Source organism: Strigops habroptila, chromosome W, assembly GCF_004027225.2.
Source record: "Strigops habroptila isolate Jane chromosome W, bStrHab1.2.pri, whole genome shotgun sequence".
Taxonomy (NCBI): Eukaryota; Metazoa; Chordata; class Aves; order Psittaciformes; family Psittacidae; genus Strigops; species Strigops habroptila.
The window spans coordinates 3576136-3599005 of record NC_044301.2 but is presented as its reverse complement, the minus strand read 5'-3'; positions in this window follow the sequence as shown (position 1 = coordinate 3599005).

Below are 22870 nucleotides of genomic sequence, written 5' to 3'. Positions count from 1 at the left end.
TGGGTTTCAAGGTTATGTACTTTAACATGAGCTTTTTCCTGTCTAAGATCCTTAGAACCCCCGAAATGGTGCTGTATAGGAGGTCCATCCTCTGTCCAGCGATTTAGAAAATTCAAAACATAACAGGCTTTAGCTATACGTTCTTGTGGGGTTAACCCTAAACTCCTCCTTTTTTGTTTCTGCAACATGATTTTAAGAGCGCTATGTGCACATTCAATAATGGCTTGACCTGTGGGAGAATGCGGAATACCTGTGATATGTTGAGTTCCCCATTGTTGAAAAAATGTCTGTGTTTTGTGCGCTATATAGCCTGGGCCATTATTGGTTTTTACGGTTTTTGGGACTCCCAGGGTGGAAAAGGCTGTAATAAAACATCAACAGACATCTTTGGCCTTTTCGCCTGAGTGTACCAATGCATAAATACAAGATGAAAAAGTGTCAATAGAAACATGGACATATTTGTATTTGCCAAATTCTGGTACATGAGTAACATCTGTCTGCCAAATTTCAAGTGACAAAAGACCTCGAGGATTAGTTCCGATCATCGGTACAGGCAAAAGTTGTTGAAAATCGGGACATGATTGTATGATTTGCCTCGCCTGGTCCTGAGTCAGCTGAAAAGTATGTTGCAGATCTTTTGCATTTTGATGATAAAATTCATGGGATAAACGAGCTTGTGCAAAACGGTCAGGTAAGACCATAATACCTGCAAGTCTGTCAGTCTGTGTATTTCCTTCACTCATGGGTCCGGGTAGGGAGGTATGTGAGTGTATGTGTTGCATAAAATATGGGTGTGCCCATCAATCCAGGAGCCACTTGAGCTCCCAGAGAAGGGCAAATAAGGTTCCGTTGGAAACTTCCTTCAAAAAGGCGTGTTCTAGCCTAGAAACAAGGCCTGCCACATAGGCAGAATCTGTGATAATATTTATTGGAGTAGTCCATAATTTGAAAACATGGACTACAGCAGAGTGTTCTACTATCTGAGGTGATCCTGTGACAATATGTATATCACTTTTCCAGTTTTCTTCACTGTCTCTCCAAACTATTACTGTGCGACCTGTTTTGCCAGACCCATCAGTGAATACTGTGAGGGCTTCAGCTATTGGTGTGATAGCTAATTGCACAGTAGGTAAAAGGGGAAGAGGGTGAAGGGATTGTATAATTTTGTGTCCTGGGAAGTGAATACTTATCTGTCCCATAAAATCCACTAGAGCACACTGAAAAACAAAAGACTGGTGAGTTAAAAAGGTTAACTGTTTTGTATCAAGAGGCAGATAGATAATATTAGGTTCAACACCATCTAGAGTCAATAACCGCTCTCTTCCTTTCTGGATAACGATGGCTATCATTTCAATGGCTGTTGTAACTGTTTTTCCAAAATTACATGGTAAAAATATCCATTCTAGGATAATCAATGGATGTATGTCTTGTGGAACCCACTGTGCTAAGAGCTCATAGGGTTGAAAAGATGAATAAAAAAATGAAAAGGCTAATAGGGTGGTTCATTTTTTGCCGATGAGCGACCTGACCAGTCAATTTTACAACCACTTTATCAAGGGCAGTTTTTGCAGAGGGGGTAAGCATTCAAGGAGACATTAAACACAGGTCTCCCTTCAATAGAATCATAGAATCGTAAGGGTTGGAAAGGACCTTAAGATCATCTAGTTCCAACCCCCCTGCCATGGGCAGGGACACCTTGCCCTAAACCACGTGGTTCAAGGCTCTGTCAAACCTGGCCTTGAACACCACCAGGGATGGAGCATCCACAACCTCCCTGGGCAACCCATTCCAGTGCTTCACCACCCTCACTGTAAAGAACTTCTTCCTTATATCTAATCTAAACTTCCCCTGTTTAAGTTGGAACCCATTACCCCTTGTCCTACCACTACAGTCCCTAAGGAAGAGTCCCTCCCCAGCATCCTTGTAGACCCCCTGCAGATACTGGAAGGCTGCTATGAGGTCACCACGCAGCCTTCTCTTCTCCAGGCTGAACAGCCCCAACTCTCTCAGCCTGTCTTCATACGGGAGGTGCTCCAGCCCCCTTATCAACCTCGTGGCCCTCCTCTGGACTCGCTCCAACAGCTCCATGTCCTTTTTATGTTGAGGACACCAGAACTGTACTCAGTACTCCAAGTGGGGTCTCACAATAGCAGAGTAGAGGGGCAGGATCACCTCCTTTGACCTGCTGGTCACACTTCTTTTGATGCAGCCCAGGATACGGTTGGCTTTCTGGGCTGCAAGCGCACACTGCTGGCTCATGTTAAGCTTCTCGTCAACCAACACCCCCAAGTCCTTTTCTGCAGGGCTGCTCTGAATCTCTTCTCTGCCCAGCCTGTAGCTGTGCCTGGGATTGCCCTGACCCAGGTGTAGGACCTTACACTTGGCTTGGTTAAACTTCATGAGGTTGGCATCGGCCCACCTCACAAGCGTGTCAAGGTCCCTCTGGATGGCATCCCTTCCCTCCAGCGTATCAACCGAACCACACAGCTTGGTGTCATCGGCAAACTTGCTGAGGGCGCACTCAATCCCACTGTCCATGTCGCCGACAAAGATGTTGAACAGGACCGGTCCCAACACCGATCCCTGAGGGACACCACTCGTTACAGGTTTCCAACTGGACATCGAGCCATTTACCACAACTCTTTGCGTGCGGCCATTGAGCCAGTTTTTTATCCACCGAGTGGTCCATCTATCAAATTGATGTCTCTCCAATTTAGAGACAAGGATGTCATGTGGGACAGTGTCGAATGCTTTGCACAAGTCCAGGTAGATGATGTCAACTGCTCTGCCCCTGTCCATCAGTTCCGTGGCTCCATCATAGAAGGCCACCAAATTGGTCAGGCAGGATTTCCCCTTAGTGAAGCCATGTTGGCTGTCACCAACCACCTCGTTGTTTTTCATGTGCCTTAGCATGTTTTCCAGGAGAAAATGTTCCAAGATTTTGCCAGGCACAGAGGTGAGACTGACTGGTCTGTAGTTCCCCGGGTCTTCCACCTTCCCCTTCTTGAAAATGGGGGTTATATTACCCTTCTTCCAGTCATCGGGAACTTCACCTGACTGCCAGGATTTTTCGAATATGATGGACAGTGGCTTAGCAACTTCAATAGTTTAAAGAGATGATGGAGTTCTTCAGTAGATATTCCCAAGAGAGGATGGATCCAGTTTATAGTTCCTAAAAGCTTTTGCAAATCATTTAGAGTCTTTATTTCTCTCCGTAGGGTGACACTTTGAGGTTGAATGCTTTGTTCGGATATTTTCCATCCTAAATATTTCCAAGGTGGAGTTTCTTGTACTTTTTCTTCTGCAATTTTGAGCCCTTTCGTTGATACTGCTTGGATCACTTGCTGTTTCACTTTTTGGGCTGTTTGTTTTGATTCCGTCGCTATTAAGATGTCATCCATATAATGGTAGATTAAAACATTCTCAAAACACTCTCGTATCGGGCTTAAAACTGACGCTATAAATTGTTGGCATAGTGTGGGACTGTTTTTCATGCCTTGCGGCAACACTTTCCAATGATATCTTCTATGCGGCTCTGCGGCATTGATAGAAGGTACAGAAAAGGCAAATCACGGTGCATCTTGCAGAGCAAGAGGTATCGTGAAAAAACAGTCTGTTAAGTCAATGACTATAAGAGTCCATGTTTGTGGTAACATTGTTGTCGAGGGGAACCCAGGTTGTAAGGCTCCCACATCCTCAGTGCCCTCATTTATCTTTCTTAGATCATGTACAAGCCTCCAAGAATTATTTTTCTTCTGAATCACAAAGACAGGTGTGTTCCACGGGCTGGATGTGGGGACTATGTGACCAGCTTTCAGTTGCTCATCTATCAATTTGTGTAATTGCAGCAGTTTTTCTTTTGGAAGGGGCCACTGATCTACCCACACAGGCTCATCTGATTTCCAGGTTGAAGGTGGGACCTGTTGCAGAACAGTGGCCCCTAGGAAAAATCCATGCTTAAGTGCATGCCCCATTGGCTTAGACTGTCTCTGCCCCATAGGGTAGGAGATCCAGGTAACACATAGGGCCTGATCAAAGCAGATCTTCCTTCTGGGCCAAAAATAACAACAAGCACTTTGCTCTGTTTTGGAGAAGTTTGACCACCAATTCCCAATAAGGAAGCATGAGCATCCATTAAAGGCCACTTATTGGGCCATTGTGGCACAGAAATGACTGTAACATCTGCTCCACTATCGATAATTCCTTGTAAAGTAATTTGTGTCCCTCCTGATTTTAAAGTACAGGACAATTGGGGTCGATCCATAGTTAATTGTTGTGTCCAATAAACTTCTGGCATCCCCGTGGATCCGAAACTCCTCACAGTGCAGAGGGCACTCGGTGACTGGGGTAAAAAAAATATTAATTGTGCGATTCGGCTTCCTGCTGGTATAGTACATGGTGGCATTGAAGTCCATGCCATTATTTTAATTTCTCCCTCAAAATCAGCATCTATGACCCCTGGCAACACAAAAAGGCCTCTTATTGTTGTAGAGGAACATCCAATTAACAATGCTGCCTTTCCATGACCGAGTGGGCCATATGTGCCAGTTGGAATAAGCACAACTGATGTGTCTTGAATTATTGTTTCTCCTGAGGTGGCCAGGTTCACTCCGGCACTGCCTCTTGTGCTGGCACACAAACTGCGGCAGCTCCACGAGGGGGCCATCTGGAGGGGTGATTTGTTGTCATGGCACGACCCCTCGCTGTGCTCTTCTTGGGGTTTCCCAGTAAGGTCAAAGGCTGGCCATTCCGGTCAAATTTTGATCAACAGTGATTTGCAAAATGGGGCCCTTTATGACAGTGTGGGCAGATTCCAGGTGTTCCCCCTTTGTTATTTGCTTTTAGTTTCAGACAGTCCTTTCTCAGATGGCCGTACTGACCACACGAAAAGCACTGCTGTGACTTAACTGACAACACTGCAAATGCTTCCACAATCAGAGACAAATCGTGTTGTCTAGACCCAATATTCATGCAAGCATTTAACATATCATCTATGCTAGGATTTCGTAAGGGTCCTAATACTTTCTGACAGTCAGGGTTACCATTTTCAATAGCAAGTTGTTTGAAAATATATTCACGTGCTTGCTCATTATCGATCTGTTTTTCCAGACCCTCATTAAGTCGGTCTAAAAATTTCATAAATGGTTCGTTTGCCTCTTGTTTGATTTGAACCAAAGGCTGTCTCTGTTTACCAGCTTCAGGGACAGTTTTCAAGGCACGAAGTGCCAATTGTTTAACTTGCTGCAAGCCCGCCTGGCAAATCCTAGCTTGCACAGCATTGGTGCTAAAATCAGCTTCCCCAGTAATGCATTGGCAGTGACTGCTCGCAATGGGTCACATGCCCACAGCGCTAAGTTTTCAGTAGCCTGGACACCTGCAAGCTGTCTCATTTTCGACTCCCACATAGTATATTGCATGTCCGTCATTATCAAACGAAACAATGTTTTAAAGTCATTTGGGGTAAATACATGAGTATCACAGAGAGACCGTATCAAATGGGATGTATATGGGGCCCCAAGTCCATGGTCCGTCACTGTTCGCCTGATATCTTTGATAAGAGCATACGAGAGACCTTCCCATCGCGGATCTTGATCAGGCATATACACCACAGGGAAAGCACGCAATACATCTGCATCCCCCGCTCGTCTCACTTCTCCCTTTACAGCTGCCCATTTATCACGAGGGTCTGGGGGGTATAAATCAGGCTCCTTTTCTGGATCAATAAGCCCTGGGTCAAAAGGGTCATCCGGGTCATCATAGGAATTATCAGGAGGCAGAACCGCAGGAGCAGCAGCAACAGGCTGAATTTTTGGTCTTACAGCAGAGTCCGCAAAAGAGGGGGGCGGAGGGGGAGCTGAAGGTGCCACTTGTACTTCCTTTGATTGTGAGCCAACAAGAGATTTTAAAGTTTCAAAAATAAATCGCCAAGGCGCCAGTAAAGTGGCGGCAACCTTATAATTTTTTGTGGCACAGTCCCACAGATTAACACCAATTTTGTCCCAAATCTCCGGGGTATAAATATTAGTGGGTCAGCTTAATCTAATAATTAATAGATGGGTCAGCTTTTGATGCCCATAGAAGAACACATTTCAATTCTTCCTCATCTACTTTCTTCCCATACTTCTTAAGAATATTAGTAAAGAATTGTAAAACATTTCTTTGCTCTTTTGTTAAAGCAGTCCCCATAGTTATCAGCCACTTACCCTCGTCCTGTGATAGGTAATTGAGCGCGCTGGATATGCTTCCTTTCAGCGTGTAGTCCCGTAGTTTGGCTGAGCTACACCACTGGATCGACAGCTAGTTGCTGGTTGTTCTGGTGTTCCTCAGTGGCCCGACTCTTGGGTACATGAGCATCTACGTGGCGTACCTTCACCACCAGGTTCTGCACCCGGGCAGCGATATCTTGCCACAATGCAGCAGCCGAGATGGGTTTACTTCTGCGTTGCCAGTTGCTCTGCTTCCATTGCTGCAACCACCCCCACAGGGCATTTGCCACCATCCATGAGTCAGCATAAAGTACTGGCCATTTTTCTTATTCAGCAATGTCCAAGGCCAGCTGGATGGCTTTCACCTCTGCAAACTGACTCCATTCACCCTCTCCTTCAGCAGTTTCTGCAGCCTGTCACAGGGGACTCCACACAGCTGCCTTCCATCTCTGATGCTTTCCCACAATACAGCAGGACCCATCAGTAAACAAGGCATATTGCTTTTCACTCTCTGATAGTTCATTATATGGTGGGGCCTCTTCAGCACACGTCACCTCCTCTTCTGGTGACATCCCAAAATCTTTGCCCTCTGTCCAGTCCATGATGATTTCTAGAATTCGTGGATGACTGGGATTTCCTATTCAAGCTCATTGTGTGATTACTGCAGCCCACTTACTCCATGTAGCATCAGTTGCATGATGTGTAGAGGAGACCCTGCCTTTGAACATCCAGCCCTGCATGGACAACCGGTGTGCCAGGAGGAGCTGTGCCTCAGTGCCACTAAATTGTTGATGGGAATCAGAGAGTCTTGGTTGGTGCAATATTGCCGCCGGTGCACTGTTGTTGTTGCCATTAGCAGTTTTTGTTCTTTGACCTTCGGCAACCCCACAACGGAAGGATACTCTGAGAGACCAGGCAAGGTGGACAGCGGCTTAATTTCCTCAGTCTCCAAGGCAGCTATGCCAAAAGCCTATCACTACCCTTTTGGGTCTTTGAAATACTGTCTCCTGAGATAGTCTATGCCAAGGATGCATGGAGCCTCTGGATTAGTCACAATGGGGTGCTTTTGCCACTCTTTCCCAGTCAGGCTCAATTCATCCTCCGTTCCAGTCAGCTGTTGGCATCCCCCTATCACTCCAGAAATACAAATGGGTTCTACCCCTTAAGAGCTTGATGGTATTAGGATACAGTGAGCACCAGTGTCTACTAGATCCTTATACTCCTGTGGGACTTATGTGACAGTCTATCTGATCCACACAATCCAGTAAACCCAATTGTCCCTCTCCTCCACCTGGCTGGAGGCAGGGCCCCTCTAATAGGGATCATAAGATTCTTCAGTTACTTCTTGTACAAAGGGATTAGCATTCCATTTCATAGGAGTTGGAGTAAAATCAGCTCTTCCACTCCATCTGGGAAACTACTCACCAAAGACTGGAGCAGCAACTTTCTTAGGAGGATCATTGCTGGCTGTTGTTTTCCTCTTCAGTTCACACACCTGTTCCTCCAGAAATGAGGTAGGTTTTCCATCCCACTTTCTCATGTCTTCTCCATGATCCCGCAGCTAAAACTATCAGGTGCCCTGTGGTGTGTACCTCCTATATCTTCCCTCTCGAGCAACACTGCACTTACTGTTAATAGCTGAGATGCAGGTCTGTACATGTGGGCAGCTGGATATTTCATCTCTCAATTGCTGGAACTCCTGGCACAGTTTTTCCACAGCTGAAACAATGGAGTGGGTGAGATATTATCTTCAAATTACTGGAGTTGACGACTCACTTCATCCACTGTTGGTGCCGCTCTTTCCCTCCAGCTCCTTGTTGCCAATGAGTGGGCATATGATGATGGCACACTCCATGTAAATTTCTGCCACATGGGTCATGTACATTCGACTTCATCTGGATCTATGGGTGGCTCCCAGGCATCTGACATACGATTAATCATCTCTAGAATGGCTAATTTCCACAGGTACTGGAGGCCTTTATCTATTGTGGTCCATTTGTCTGTGTGATATATAATATCTTCCTTGATGGGATACCTTTCCTTCACAGCTGACAAGAGCCACCTCCAGAGTCTGAGGATTTGTTTCTCTTTTGCAATTGCTTTGTCAATTCTCCTTTCCCTTGAAAGTAATCCCAGCTGCTTGGCTTCCTTACCCTCTAATTAAAAACTGTTGGCCTCTTTGTCCCAGCATCAGAGCATTCAGGTGATGATGTGCTCACCTGGAAGACAGCTGAAATCTTTTTGCATATTCAGCAGTTCATTCAAGGACAGGCATGGAGAAGTTATCTCTTGTTCTGCCTCTTCCTGTTTCTTGTACTGATTCCTCTAGTTCTGGTGTTGCCCCCTCTAGGTCTGGTATTGACCCTTCTTCATCTTTCTTCCCTACACAAGTTGCTTTTTGTTTGCATTTCCTCTTGTGTATAGGGGCAACTGATATTGGCACAGATTGGTCCTTTGGTTCAGCTGCAGTGCTGGCTACTGTAGTTGGAGTGGCTGCAGTGTCTGTCACTGGGGTTGGAGTGGTTGTAATGTTGGTTGTTGCAGTTGGAGTAGTTGCTGTGCTTGTTGCTGGGGTTGGGGTAGCTGCTGTGCTCATTGTCAGTGATGGAGTAGCTGTGTTGTCTGTTGCTTTGCCATCAGATCTGGAGACATCCTTTTACCCTTGAGGGTACTGGATAGTGTTGAGCATGGCTCTGAAGGCATAAGCAGGCCCCAGCATGTTGCAGTGATTTGTACGTCTCTCTCGTTGCCAGGACAACCTCATACATTTTCCAGATGTTTTACTAGTTTTTCTGGATTTTGCACTTGTTCAGGGGTGAAGTTCCAAAGCACTGGAGGGGCCCAGTGGCCTAGGTACTTGCCCATACTATCCCACACACCCTGCCACTCATAACTATCCAGCCTCAGAGAATATCTCTTGGTGGTATTCTCAGATAGTTGTTTGACCTTTAAAAAGACCTGAACCATATTCAACAAAATGATGGTTCCTAGCAAAAGGACCAGGTTGGTTTCGAGGGTATTCAAAGGACATTCAAAATCTTCAAAATTCTCAAATGCTATTGTAAATCCCCTGGTGGGGGAGGGGAAGGTGTGGGAGGATGTCTCCTCCATAGGTTGGCCCTCCAAGGGGGGAAAAAAATGGTGTAATTATTAATCATTCCCATTATATGGCTCCCAAAGTATAGAGGTGATGGCAATGCTGAGAACACATACCAGATCAGTTTTATGATCAATGATTCTATCATATCACAAGCCACTATCATAAAGTACAACAAAGGAGAACCTTATCCCAGGCCCCAAAGCCAATAAACACTAAAACACCAAATGCTGGCTGCAAGTAAGGTGTGACATAACATAATTCTGAGACCAAGCACAAAAACTCCGAGAGCAAATAAATCAACATTGTGACAGGCCTGTCAGTCTGACCTTGGTGCTGGAGAAGATTATAGAGCAGATTGTCTTGAGTGCCATCATGACACTTACAGGAAAACCAGGTGATCATACCCAGTCAGCATGGATTTATGAAAGGCATGTCCTGCTTGACTAACCTGATCTCCTTGTATGACAAGGTGACCTACTTAGTGGATGAGAGAAAGGCTATGTTCTTTGCCTAGACTGTAGTAAAGCTTTTGACTGCATTTCCCACAGCATTCTCCTGGAGAAACTAGTTGTTCATGGCTTGGATGGGTGTATGCTTCACTGGGTAAAAAATTGGCTGGTTGGCCAAGCCTGAAGATTGGTGGTGAATGGAGTTAAATCCAATTGGCACCCAGTCACAAGTGGTGTTCCCCAGGGCTCATTATTGGGGCCAGTTCTGTTTAATATCTGTATCAATGATCTGGACAAGAGGACTGAGTGCACCCTCATTAAGTTTGTAGACGACACCAAGTTGGATGGGAGTGTTGATCTGCTAGAGGATAAGAAGGTTCTGCAGAGGGATCTGGACAGGCTGGATCGATGGGCTGTGGCCACTGGTATGAGGTTCAACAAGGAAATGCACCGGGTCCTGCATTTGGGCCACAACAACCCCATGCAATGCTACAGGCTTGGGGAAGAGCTGCTGGAAAGCTGCTCGGTGGAAAAGAACTTGGGGGTGCTGATTGACAGCCAGCTGAACATGAGCCAGCAGTGTGCCCAGGCAGCCAAGAAAGCGAACGGCATCCTGGCCTGTATCAGAAATAGCGTAGCCAGCAGGGCCAGGGAAGTGATCATCCACCTGTACTCAGCACTTGTGAGGCCGCACCTCAAATACTGTGTTCAGTTCTGGGCCCCTCACTACAAGAAAGTCATTGAGGTGCTGGAGCAGGTCCAGAAAAGGGCAACAAAGCTGGTGAAGGGTCTGGAAAATAAGTCTTATGAGGAACGGCTGAGGGAACTGGGGTTGTTTAGTCTGGAGAAGAGAAGGCTTGGGGGGGGGACACCTTATCACTCTCTACAACTACCTGAAAGGAGGTTGCAGTGAGTTGGCAGTTGGTCTCTTCTCCCAAGTAACAAGCGATATGACAAAGGTAATGGCCTCAGGCTGTGCCAGGGGAGGTATAGAATGGATATTAGGAAAAATTTCTTCACTGAAAGGGTGATTAGGTATTGGAACACCAAGCTGTGTGGTTCGGTTGATATACTGGAGGGAAGGGATGCCATCCACAGGCATCTTGACATGCTTCTGAGGTGGGCCGATGCCAACCTCATGAAGTGCAAGGTCCTACACCTGGGTCAGGGCAATCCCAGGCATAGCTACAGGTTGGGCAGAGAAAAGATTCAGACCAGCCCTGCAGAAAAGGACTTGGGGGTTTTGGTTGATGAGAAACTTAACACGAGCCGGCACTGTGCGCTTGCAGCCCAGAAAGCCAACCGTATCCTAGGCTGCATCAAAAGGAGCATGACCAGCAGGTCGAAGGAGGTGATCCTGCCCCTCTACTCTGCTCTTGTGAGACTTCACTTGGAGTATTGTGTGCAGTTCTGGTGTCCTCAACATAAGAAGGCCATGGAGCTGTTGGAGCAAGTCCAGAGGAGGGCCACGAGGATGATAAGAGGGCTAGAGCACCTCCTGTATGAAGACAGGCTGAGAAAGTTGGGGCTGTTCAGCCTGGAGAAGAGAAGGCTGCGTGGAGACCTCATAGCAGCCTTCCAGTATCTGAAGGGGGTCTACAAGGATGCTGGAGAGGGACTCTTCATCAGGGACTGTAGTGATAGGACAAGGGGTAATGGGTTCAAACTTAAACAGGGGAAGTTTAAGTTAGATATAAGGAAGAAGTTCTTTACTGTGAGGGTGGCGAGGCACTGGAACAGGTTGCCCAGCAAAGTTGTGAATGCTGGCAGTGTTCAAGGCCAGGTTGGACGGAGTCTTGTGTGACATGGTTTAGTGTGTGGTGTCCCTGCCCATGGCAGGGGGGTTGGAACTAGATGAGGTCCTTTCCAACCCTAACTATTCTGTGATTCTATGATTCTATGATAATCGGCAGAGAATAAAGTCATGGGAAAAGCCAGCAGCAGCAGCGGGAGTCTCCCAGTACTGTCCTCAGATCAGCATCGATGGAACCCGACCTCCCTTCGATCACATCCCTAATAAAGAATGAACTTTGATGAAACCAGATGAGCTCAGTGGTGACAAATTCAGTGGTGACATTGGCAGGCAACAATCCAACACCACACACCATGTCTCCTGCCCTGAAGCACTGTTACGACAGATGAAGCCTGACATCATGAACCATATGAACCCAAAGAACTTCTTAGGTACGATCCATGGACTAAGGAATTTTATCTGTCTGTGTGTGTATATATATGTATATACATATCAAGACACAAAAATTGATGGTATATGTGGGACCTGAGCATGACTTAAATGGTATGGAATGAGGGGTGGATACTGTCCTGGGTTCAGCTCTAACAGTTATATTTTTTTCTCCTTCGTAGTAGCTGGTGTAGTGCTGTGTTTTGGCTCTAGTCTGAGAAGAGTGATGATAACACACCGAAGTTTTAGTTGTTGCTACGTAGTGCTTACCCCAATCAAGGACTTTTCAGTCTCTCATGTTCTGCCAGGGAGGAGGGGCACAAGAAGCCGGGAGGAAGCAGAGACAGGACACCTGACCCAAACTAGCCAAAGAGGTATTCTGTACCACAGCACATCATGCCCAGTATATAAACGGGGGGAGTTACCCGGAAGGGCCAGATTGCTGCTAGGGTGACATCTCACAGGTGATACTTTATTGGTAGAGCATGTGCCAGTGGCAAGTACTATATTCATAAAGCAGGGGTCTAAAAATGGAAATACCTCTATACTTCATTTTGTTTCCATTTACCACCTCCATTTACGACTGAGGCATGTAAATGATTTGAATAGTCTCACTGAAATCAGGATGACTCATGGGCTTACAGGGAGGCATGTGATGGAGGGCTTTACAAAATCAGCCTCCAACAGCAGATGCTGGAAGACACAGTGTTGGTAGCTGTTGGCAGCTGACCTGAAGAAGTTAAGCGTGAATGGAGCCCCCAGGCTCTGCAGCTCAGCTTCATTTCCTCTCTTCAGCACAAAACATTTTAAAAGAAACTGAGACCAACAGCTTTTCACAAAATAAAAATGAAAACACTTGCAGCAGGTGAGGTGAAGCATACCTTCCTAAGTCCAGGCTGCTCTGCCAGGGAATCAGGGGGACGGATGGTGGATCAACAGCAGTTGAAAGGTGGGCACAGAGGTAATAGCACGGTGGCTAAAGGTTCAAACCCAGAGCAGCAAGGCATCCATGAGAATGATTGTGATTGTTGACAGTGGTGAAATGTAATTCATGTTTTGCAAATGCAGCCTAGCTCTTTAAAAAAAAAAAAAAAAAAGTCACACACAAGTAAATACCTCTTTTAGATACCTGGCCAGTGAGTGGCTGCCCATGAGCCAGCTATATAATGTTGATATAAAACGCACAGCTCAGGCAAGATCATGGACTTGTGCAAGGCATTTGACACTGTCCCTCACGGCATCCTTGTCACTAAAATGGAGAGGCATGGATTTGATGGAGGGACCACTGGAATTGGATGGATGGTCACACTCAGAGAGTTGTGGTCAATGGCTTGATGTCCAAGTGGAGATCAGTGATGAGTGGTGCTGACACACCCAATCTACCTGAGATACTGAATGACCCTCAGTGATTTTGCTTTAGTGCCCTTTTTGCATCTAACTTCCCATAGTCACTTGTGCAGATTTGCCAGTACTATCATCCGCTCACATAACGCCCTCTGCCATTCAGGATGAAAGTCACTCACCCTTTCTCATCCAAATTCTTCCTTACTGATCATGCTGCCACTATTTCACCAAAAGGAAATGAAGGATCATCATATTGTTTCACTGTCCTACATTGCCCTTCCACCTCTCTGTTCTTAACATTTCTCATATTGTCAAGTTTAAAATGAGAAAGCTTTGGATTTCTCACACACTCTCAAAACCAACACAGAAAAATAAATCTACAGTAGTATTGACTTCTGCTTCATTGATTTTCAGGTGCTTCTTCTGAAGCACCTTTGGACAGCCCAACTACTCAAAACAGTGAATACCCTGTATTCTGCAAACTGAGTGCCTTGTAGACCTGGCATGTTTGTAGTCCCAGAGCTGAGGCACCCAACATAACTAGTCACTTTGCAAGAGCTACATCAGTACCAATGATACCCACACATCTTCCCTTTCCAGCATATAGGCTCCTCTTTTGTGCAAATGGTTGTTTCATTATTTAGCTCAAAGGAGGCGCTGAGCTGTATGTGTGAGCAGAGCATCATTTATGGTTTTGGATTCTGCATGTTTTGAGCCAGAGCTGCATGTATGTCCAGGAATACAGGATGCTATGATGGGTTGTATCTGGTATATTTTCTTACCAGTGTAACACATGAAACCTCCTATTCTCTTCCCTGGTTTGGGGTCCCTTTTTTTTTTTCTCTCAAATAAAAATAAGTTATTTTATTCCTTCTTCTCAAGGTGTCATGGTTTAAGCCCAACCGGTAACTCAGAACCACGCAGACGCTCGCTCACACCCTCCCCTCTTCTCCCCCCCTAGTTGCTCACCACCTGCCGACCGATACCCAGCCAGACCTGAGCAGTGATCTGGGGCTTCCAGGTAACTCCCTCCAGTTAATATACTGGGCATGATGTGCTGTGGTATGGAATACCCCTTTGGCCAGTTTGAGTCAGGTGCCCTCTCTCTGCTTCCTCCCGGCTTCCCATGCCCCTCCTCACTGGCAGAGCATGAGACTGGGAAAGTCCTTGATCGGAGTAAACATTACTTAGCAACAACTAAAAACATTGGTGTGTTATCAGCACTGTTGTCAGAATAAAGTCTAAAACACATCACTGCACCAGCTACTAAGAAGGAGAAAAATGACTGCTACAGCTGAACCCAGGACACAAGGGAACTTGGCTGATGGAGAACTTAAAAACATTTCACTATTTTATAAATTAATTTTCTCATTCATCCTGAGCTAGGTGTGAAGATTTTGCCACCTTCTTCTCAGCAACCCAGGTACCTTTTTCTCACACAATAAATGAACAAACAGAAAACCTACCTGTTATGTCTCTCCCCTTTGAATTTCTCTGCAATTTAGGAGCGGCAAATAATGATGTACTGCAAAAGCAGGAAATTCATTATTGCCAAAATGGCAAAAGCAAAATATTTCTCCTCTAAACATGTTGGTTTTTTACTTTGTATGTCTTGGCAGCCTAACCCTCTGAAAACACCCATCTGAATTCTCTGCACTCAACAGAGCAGCCCAAGGATAAGCCCTCTAGTAAATCCTGTGTGACTGAAGCTATAGGAGTCTGACTGTGAGTAAAAGCATTTTAAATATTATTACTATACCTATTAGCAACCAAAGAACCCCTTTGGAGCAAATAATTTCCTTGGAAACATCTGAATCATCTAAGCCTAGGAGCCCATGTGTCATGGTTTAAACCCAGCTGGCAACCAAGTACCACACACCCCCCATTCCCCCCTCCCTGGGCAGGCAGGATGGGGAGTAGAATCAAGAGAATGTAAAACCCACGGGTTGAGATAAGAACAGTTCAATAGCTAAAGTACATTATACTATTACTACTAATAATAATGATAAGGGAAATAACAAGGGGACAGAATATAAAACTAAAAGGATAAAGGGAAAAAAACAATAAACACAAGTGATGCACAATTCAATTGCTCACCACCCGTTGACTGATACCCAGCCTGACCCAAGCAGTGATGCCTCCCTTCTGGGTAACTCACTCCCTAGCCTTTCTAAGAGAAAGTTTAAATCTGTATAAGGTGCAACAAAAGATCAGGGAAGATTTTAAATGTTGTACAACATTGTTGAATCACAGATGAACATCTCTGAACACTAGCTGATCACAGAGGGAGTGCTGAATCCAGAGTGCGAAGAAGGTCTTTTGTGAAATGTCAGTTGGTAATAATGCAGTGTGGTGTAGCAGGGAGCACTGAAAAAGAGGTAAAAACCTACTGAGCAGGGATATCACAGTTTCAGCTGTGGAAAATTAATCTATATAAATACCTAAAAAAACATTTAAAAGGCTTGATTTTAAATGCCTTTGCAAATAATACAAGGCAGGGCTTCTCAAACCACAGAGTTTTGATAAGATCATGTGGGTTTTTCTGGGAGTAGACTTCTCACTGTTCTCTCAAGAAGTGATGTGGTACCTTGGCCCCACACCATGAAGGTGTATGGAAGACATGGCATGAACTGGCATGCTCTTACATATCCCAGAGGTGAAATACTTCCTGCTGAGTGAATACTTTGGTAATTAAAGCCATCTCATTGGAAAAGCCATCTGAGCATCTCCAACTGTGAAACCATGATGGTAATTTTTCACTCATTTCCTAAAAGTGCTCCACTGCAAACAGATACAGCAAAATAACGTTCTAACGCTTGTAGGTGCAAATTATCTTAAGTGTGGCTTATTTTTCTCAGGTCATTCAAATAGGTAGCAATAAAATACCAACTTTGAATTTATCTAAACTTCTTAATAAAAATTCTGAAATAATTAATGTACAAGGAAATGACATCCTGATTTAGAACACTCGAAATGTAGCAGTCTGAGCTGTGATTTTTAGAAGTGTTAAATGTATATGATTTTCAGATGAAATCAAGAGGAACAGGAGATTGCTGTTTAGTCAGTTTCACACCTTCTCTAGTGAATTCTCACTTTCACTTTGCTGATCTAGTCTGTAGGCTTAAATTATAGGTTTAAACTAACCATAGTGTGTGTGGATTTAAACTAATATAGTGAAATACAGCAAACTGTTCTAACTTGCTAACACGTAAGGAGTAAGGAATGTCTGGCTGACGGGGGAAGGAACACCACGGGATTGATAACAACTAAGGAGACAGTAAATAAGACCAAGGATGCCAGCCTTCAAGATAACAGAGTGGCGCCCAACGTGGAGAGAAACTGGAAAAGAACAGAAACAAGGACATACCAACTGCTAACTCAGCACTAGGACCTTGCGAGCATGCACAATCACTGAGGTCACTCAGTAAACACAGTGAGGAAGACTATCCATGACCACCAGAGACCCCCACTCAGCAAGAAAGTGCATGAGTAATTAAAATGCAAATATTATCATTAGTTCATGGGAATCTCATGAATATCATAGAATCATAGAATCGTAAGGGTTGGAAAGGACCTTAAGATCATCTAGTTCCAACCCCCCTGCCATGGGCAGGGACACCTTGCCCTAAACCACGTGGCTCAAGGCTCTGTCCAACCTGGCCTTGAACACCGCCAGGGATGGAGCATCCACAACCTCCCTGGGCAACCCATTCCAGTGCTTCACCACCCTCACTGTAAAGAACTTCTTCCTTATATCTAATCTAAACTCCCCCTGTTTAAGTTTGAACCCATTACCCCTTGTCCTACCACTACAGTCCCTAAGGAAGAGTCCCTCCCCAGCATCCTTGTAGACCCCCTTCAGATACTGGAAGGCTGCTATGAGGTCACCACGCAGCCTTCTCTTCTCCAGGCTGAACAGCCCCAACTCTCTCAGCCTGTCTTCATATGGGAGGTGCTCCAGCCCTCTTATCATCCTCGTGGCCCTCCTCTGGACTTGCTCCAACAGCTCCATGTCCTTTTTATGTTGAGGACACCAGAACTGTACGCAGTACTCCAAGTGAGGTCTCATGAGAGCAGAGTAGAGGGGCAGGATCACCTCCTTCGACCTGCTGGTCACGCTTCTTTTGATGCAGCCCAGGATACGGTTGGCTTTCTGGGCTGCAAGCGCACACTGCTGGCTCATGTTAAGCTTCTCATCAACCAACACCCCCAAGTCCTTTTCTGCAGGGCTGCTCTGAATCTCTTCTCTGCCCAGCCTGTTAGCAGTGCCTGGGGTTGCCCCTACCCAGGTGTAGGACCTTACACTTGGCTTGATTAAACTTCATAAGGTTGGCATCAGCCCACCTCACAAGCATGTCAAGGTCCCTCTGGATGGCATCCCTTCCCTCCAGCGTATCAACCGAACCACACAGCTTGGTGTCATCGGCAAACTTCCTGAGGGTGCACTCAATCCCACTGTCCATGTCGCCGACAAAGATGTTGAACAGGACCGGTCCCAACACCGATCCCTGAGGGACACCACTCATTACAGGTTTCCAACTGGACATCGAGCCATTTACCACAACTCTTTGCATGCGGCCATCGAGACAGTTTTTTATCCACCGAGTGGTCCATCTATCAAATTGATGTCTCTCCAATTTAGAGACAAGGATGTTGTGCGGGACAGTGTCGAACGCTTTGCACAAGTCCAGGTAGATGACATCAACCGCTCTGCCGCTGTCCGTCAGTTTCGTGGCTCCATCATAGAAGGCCACCAAATTGGTCAGGCAGGATTTCCCCTTAGTGAAGCCATGTTGGCTGTCACCAACCACCTCGTTGTTTTTCATGTGCCTTAGCATGCTTTCCAGGAGAAACTGTTCCAAGATTTTGCCAGGCACAGAGGTGAGGCTGACTGGTCTGTAGTTCCCCGGGTCTTCCACCTTCCCCTTCTTGAAAATGGGGGTTATATTGCCCTTCTTCCAGTCATCGGGAACTTCACCTGACTGCCAGGATTTTTCGAATATGATGGACAGTGGCTTAGCAACTTCATTCGCCAGCTCCTTCAGGACCCGTGGATGGATTTCATCAGGTCCCATGGACTTGTGCACGTTCAGGTTCTTAAGATGGTCTCGAACCTGATCCTCTCCTACAGCGGGCCTAAGGTCTTCGTTCTCACAGTCCCTGCATTTGCTTTCCAAGACTTGGGTTGTGTGGTCAGAGCATTTGCTGGTGAAGACTGAGGCAAAGAAGTCATTAAGAACCTCAGCCTTCTCCAAATCCATGGTAGCCAGTTCTCCTGATAGCTTCTGGAGAGGGCCTACATTGTCCCTAGCCTGTCTTTTATTTGCTACGTATCTATAGAATCCTTTCCTGTTATCTTTTACATCCCTTGCCAAACTTAATTCTAGCTGGGCCTTAGCTTTCCTAACCTGGTCCCTAGCTTCTCGGGCAATGCTCCTATATTCTTCCCAGGCCGCCTGTCCTCGCTTCCACCTTCTATAAGCTTCTTTTTTCCCTCTAAGTTTCCTCAGCAGCTCCTTGTCCATCCATGGAGGTCTCCTGGCCCTCCTGCTGCACTTTCTTCTAGTCGGGATGCAACACTCCTGAGCACATAGCAGGTGATCCTTGAATACCGACCAGAAGTCTTGGGCCCCCCTGCCCTCTAGGACTGTATCCCATGAAACCTCACTAAGGAGGTTCCTGAAGAGGCCAAAGTCTGCTTTCTTGAAGTCCAGGGCAGTGAGCTTGCTGCATGCTCTTCTCACTGCCCTGAGGATCTCAAACTCAACCATCTCGTGATCACTAGAGCCAAGGCTGCCCTGGAGCGTCACATTTCCAACCAGTCCCTCCCTGTTGGTGAGCACAAGGTCCAGCATGGCACCTCTCCTCGTCGGCTCCTCTACTGCTTGAAAGAGGAAGTTGTCTTCCACACAATCGAGGAACCTCCTGGATTGCTTGTGCCGGGCCGTACTGTCCCTCCAACAGATGTCAGGATAGTTGAAGTCCCCCATGAGGGCCAGGGCCTGCGAGCGTGAGGCTGCTCCTATCTGTCTGCAGAGCGCTTCATCCACAGAGTCCTCTTGATCAGGCGGCCTGTAACAGATCCCCACCGTAATGTCCCCCGTTGCTGTTTTCCCTTTGATCCTGACCCACAAACACTCTGTTACCTCATCACCCGTCCCCAGACAGAGTTCCATACTCTCTAGCCTATCACTGACATAGATAGCAACACCCCCTCCCCGCCTGCCTGGCCTGTCTTTTCTAAACAGCCTGTAACCTTCCATTCCGACATTCCAGTCATAGGAGCCATCCCACCATGTTTCTGTGATACCAATGACATCATATTCCCGTAGCCTTGCACACATCTCTAATTCCTCTTATATGTAAATAGTTACTTGGAAAAGCTGTAAATATGCATGAGTATGCTAAAGATATAGCTTCTGCTGGCAAGTAACGGTTGCGCTTACCTTTGCAAAACTATTTGTGTGTGCACCCAGCAATGCAATAAAGAATGCCTGCTTTCTAAAACTCCAAATTGAGTATTAGAGTTTCTCCAACTGACTTTCACGGTAACAAGTCTACACTGGTCTTGAAAAACAGCTGCTCTCTGATGGCTCTTTAGAGTAGAAAGCGATGTATGTTTTAGTCTTCACCCTGTTGTAGCCAGAGGAACCAAACTCATCTTCAAGTGGTAATGGCCCGAGAGCACACTGCAAGTGAGCTGTGCTGCCATAAATGCTTTATGAGTGCCTTATTGCTGAGAATTAAAATGTTTCTTCACTTACAGCACAGGCACAATTAGAGATGGATAAACACATTGCAGTCAAATTTTGAATTTGTTCTACAGATTCTGCAATTTCCCCATCTTAAGCACTGCCTCAAGAAGATTGTGAAGAGCAATCCCCCTAGTTTTGTAAGAAGTGAGGGTTTTCTTTTCCCAGAAAGTTAGTCGTATTCACCTTGGATTAACTCAGAGAGAAGCAGGACAGTGCTTATTAGGCAAGACACGTTAATACCTACATGAATAGTGACCATTCACATATTGTGGATGCTGCCACATATACAAATCCAGTAACAAAGATAAAAAAAGACAGAGAAAACATCCAGTTGTCAATAAAAGACATTCGTAAGGATGAAGAACACAGCTGAAGAAGAGCTCTAGGTCTCTTGTAAGTTTGCTTTTCCCCTTTATTTTCCTGGAACTGGTGTGTGACATAGATTATTCTTTATCTTCATTTCCCTAAAAATGTCTTTTTCTCTCTTCAGGTATGAATTGTTATTTTCTATTGCAATTAGATGTCACCACCTCCAACTGTATCTCTGAAGAAAATATTTTGTTCAGCAGCAGCAAAAGGAAAATAAGGGAAAATGGGGGGCCACTGCTGAAGCAGATGGGTGTCCTGGTAACAGAAGACAAAGAGAAGGCAGAATTACTGAATGACTTCTTTGCATCAGTCTTTACCACTAAGAACAGCCCTCAGGAGTCCCAGACCTCAGAGGTTAGAGATGAAAGCCAGAGAAAGGAAGACTTCCCCCTGGTTGTAGAGACTTGAGTTAAGGATAGGCTAGACAGACTTAACACCCATAAATCCATGGGCCCTGATGGTACACACCCAATTGTACTGAGAGAGCTGGCACATGTTGTTGCTGTGCCAATCATCTCCATCATCTTTGAAAAATCATGGAGAACAGGAGAGGTGACCGAAGACTGGAGGAAGGCCAATGTTTCTACGATTTTCAAAAGGGGAAAGAAGGATGACCCGGAAAACTACTGGACAGTCAGCCTCACCTCCATCCCTGGAAAAGTGATGGAATAGGTCATTCTGTAGGTCATCACCAAGCATGTAGAAGACAAGAAGGTCATAAGGAATAGTCAGCACGGATTCACCAAAGGTAGATCTTGCTTGACCAATCTAACAGTCCTTTATGATAAAATGGCAAGATGGGTTGATGAGGGGAGAGCACTGGATGTTATCTACCTTCACTTCAGCAAAGCCTTTGACACTGTCTACCATGACATCCTCGTAGGTAAGCATAGGAAATGTGGGTTAGATTAATGGACAGTGATGTGGATCAAAAACTGGCTGAACGGCAGAGTTCAGACGGTTGTGTTCAGCAGAGTAGAATCCAGTTGGAGGCCTGTTAGTCAGTGGTGTTCCCCAGGGATCAGTACTGGGTCTGGTCTTATTCTGGTTGCCTGTGCTAGGCTGGATGTTCAGAGGCAAGGTCTCCTCTACACATCATGCAACCGATGCTACATGGAGTAAGTGGACAGCACTAATCACACAATGAGCTCGAACAGGAAATCCCAGTCATCCAGAAACCCTAGAACTCATCATGGACTGGCCAGAGGGCAAAGATTTTGGAATGTCACCAGAGGAGAGGTGATGCATGCTGATGAGGCCTCACCATATAATAAACTATCAGAAAGCAAGAAGCAATATGCCTTTTTAACTGATGGATCCTGCTGTACTGTGGGAAAGCACTGGAGATGGAAGGCAGCTGCAGAGAGACCCCTACAACAAGTTGCAGAAATTGATGAAGGAGAGGGTGAATTGAGTCAGTTTGCAGAGGTGAAAGCCATCCAGCTTGCCTTGGACATTGCTGAATGAGAAAAATGGCCAGTACTTAATCTCTCTATTGACTCATGGATGGTGGCCAATTACCTGTGGGGGTGGTTGCAGCAATGGAAGCAGAGCAATTGGCAACGCAGAGGTAAACCCATCTGGGATGCTGCACTGTGGCAAGATTTTGCTGCCCGGGTGCAGAACCTGGTAGTGAAGGCACACCACTGCTGTGCTTTAAGCCCGGCCAGTAACTAGGAACCACGCAGCTGCTTCCTCACTTCCCCCCTTCTTCCTCCCCCTGCTCCCGGAGGGATGGGGAGGAGAATCAGAAGAATGTAACTCCCACGGGTTGAGATAAGAACAGTCCAGTAACTAAGGTATAATACAAAACCACTACTACCACCACTAATAATAATAATGATAAGGGAAATAACAAGGGGAGAGGATAAAATTGCTCACCACCTGCCGACCGATACCCAGCCCGACCTGAGCAGCGATCTGGGCCTTCCGGGTAACTCCCCCCGGTTTATATACTGGGCATGAAGTGCTGTGGTATGGAATACCCCTTTGGCTAGTTTGGGTCAGGTGTCCTGTCTTGGCTTCCTCCCAGCTTCCCCTCCTCCCTGGCAAAGCATGAGACTGAGAAAGTCCTTGGTCGGAGTAAACATTACTTAGCAACAACTAAAAACATTGGTGTTATCAGCGTTGTTCCCAGGCTGAAAGTCAAAAACACAGCCCTGCACCAGCTACTAAGAAGGAGAAAAATGACTGCTATAGCTGAACCCAGGACAGTATCCACCCCTTATTCCATACGATTCACGTCATGCTCAGATCCCACATTTTTCAATATACCATCACTTTTGTCTCATATACATATATAAACACCCACACCCACACACAAAGAGAGAGATATCATTCCTTAGTCCATGGACCAATCCCTATAAAGTTGCTGAATTCATCCAGTCCATGATGTCAGGCTCCATCTCTTGTAACAGTCTTTCAGGGCAGGAGGGATGGTGTGTAGTGTTGGGTTGTTGCCTGCT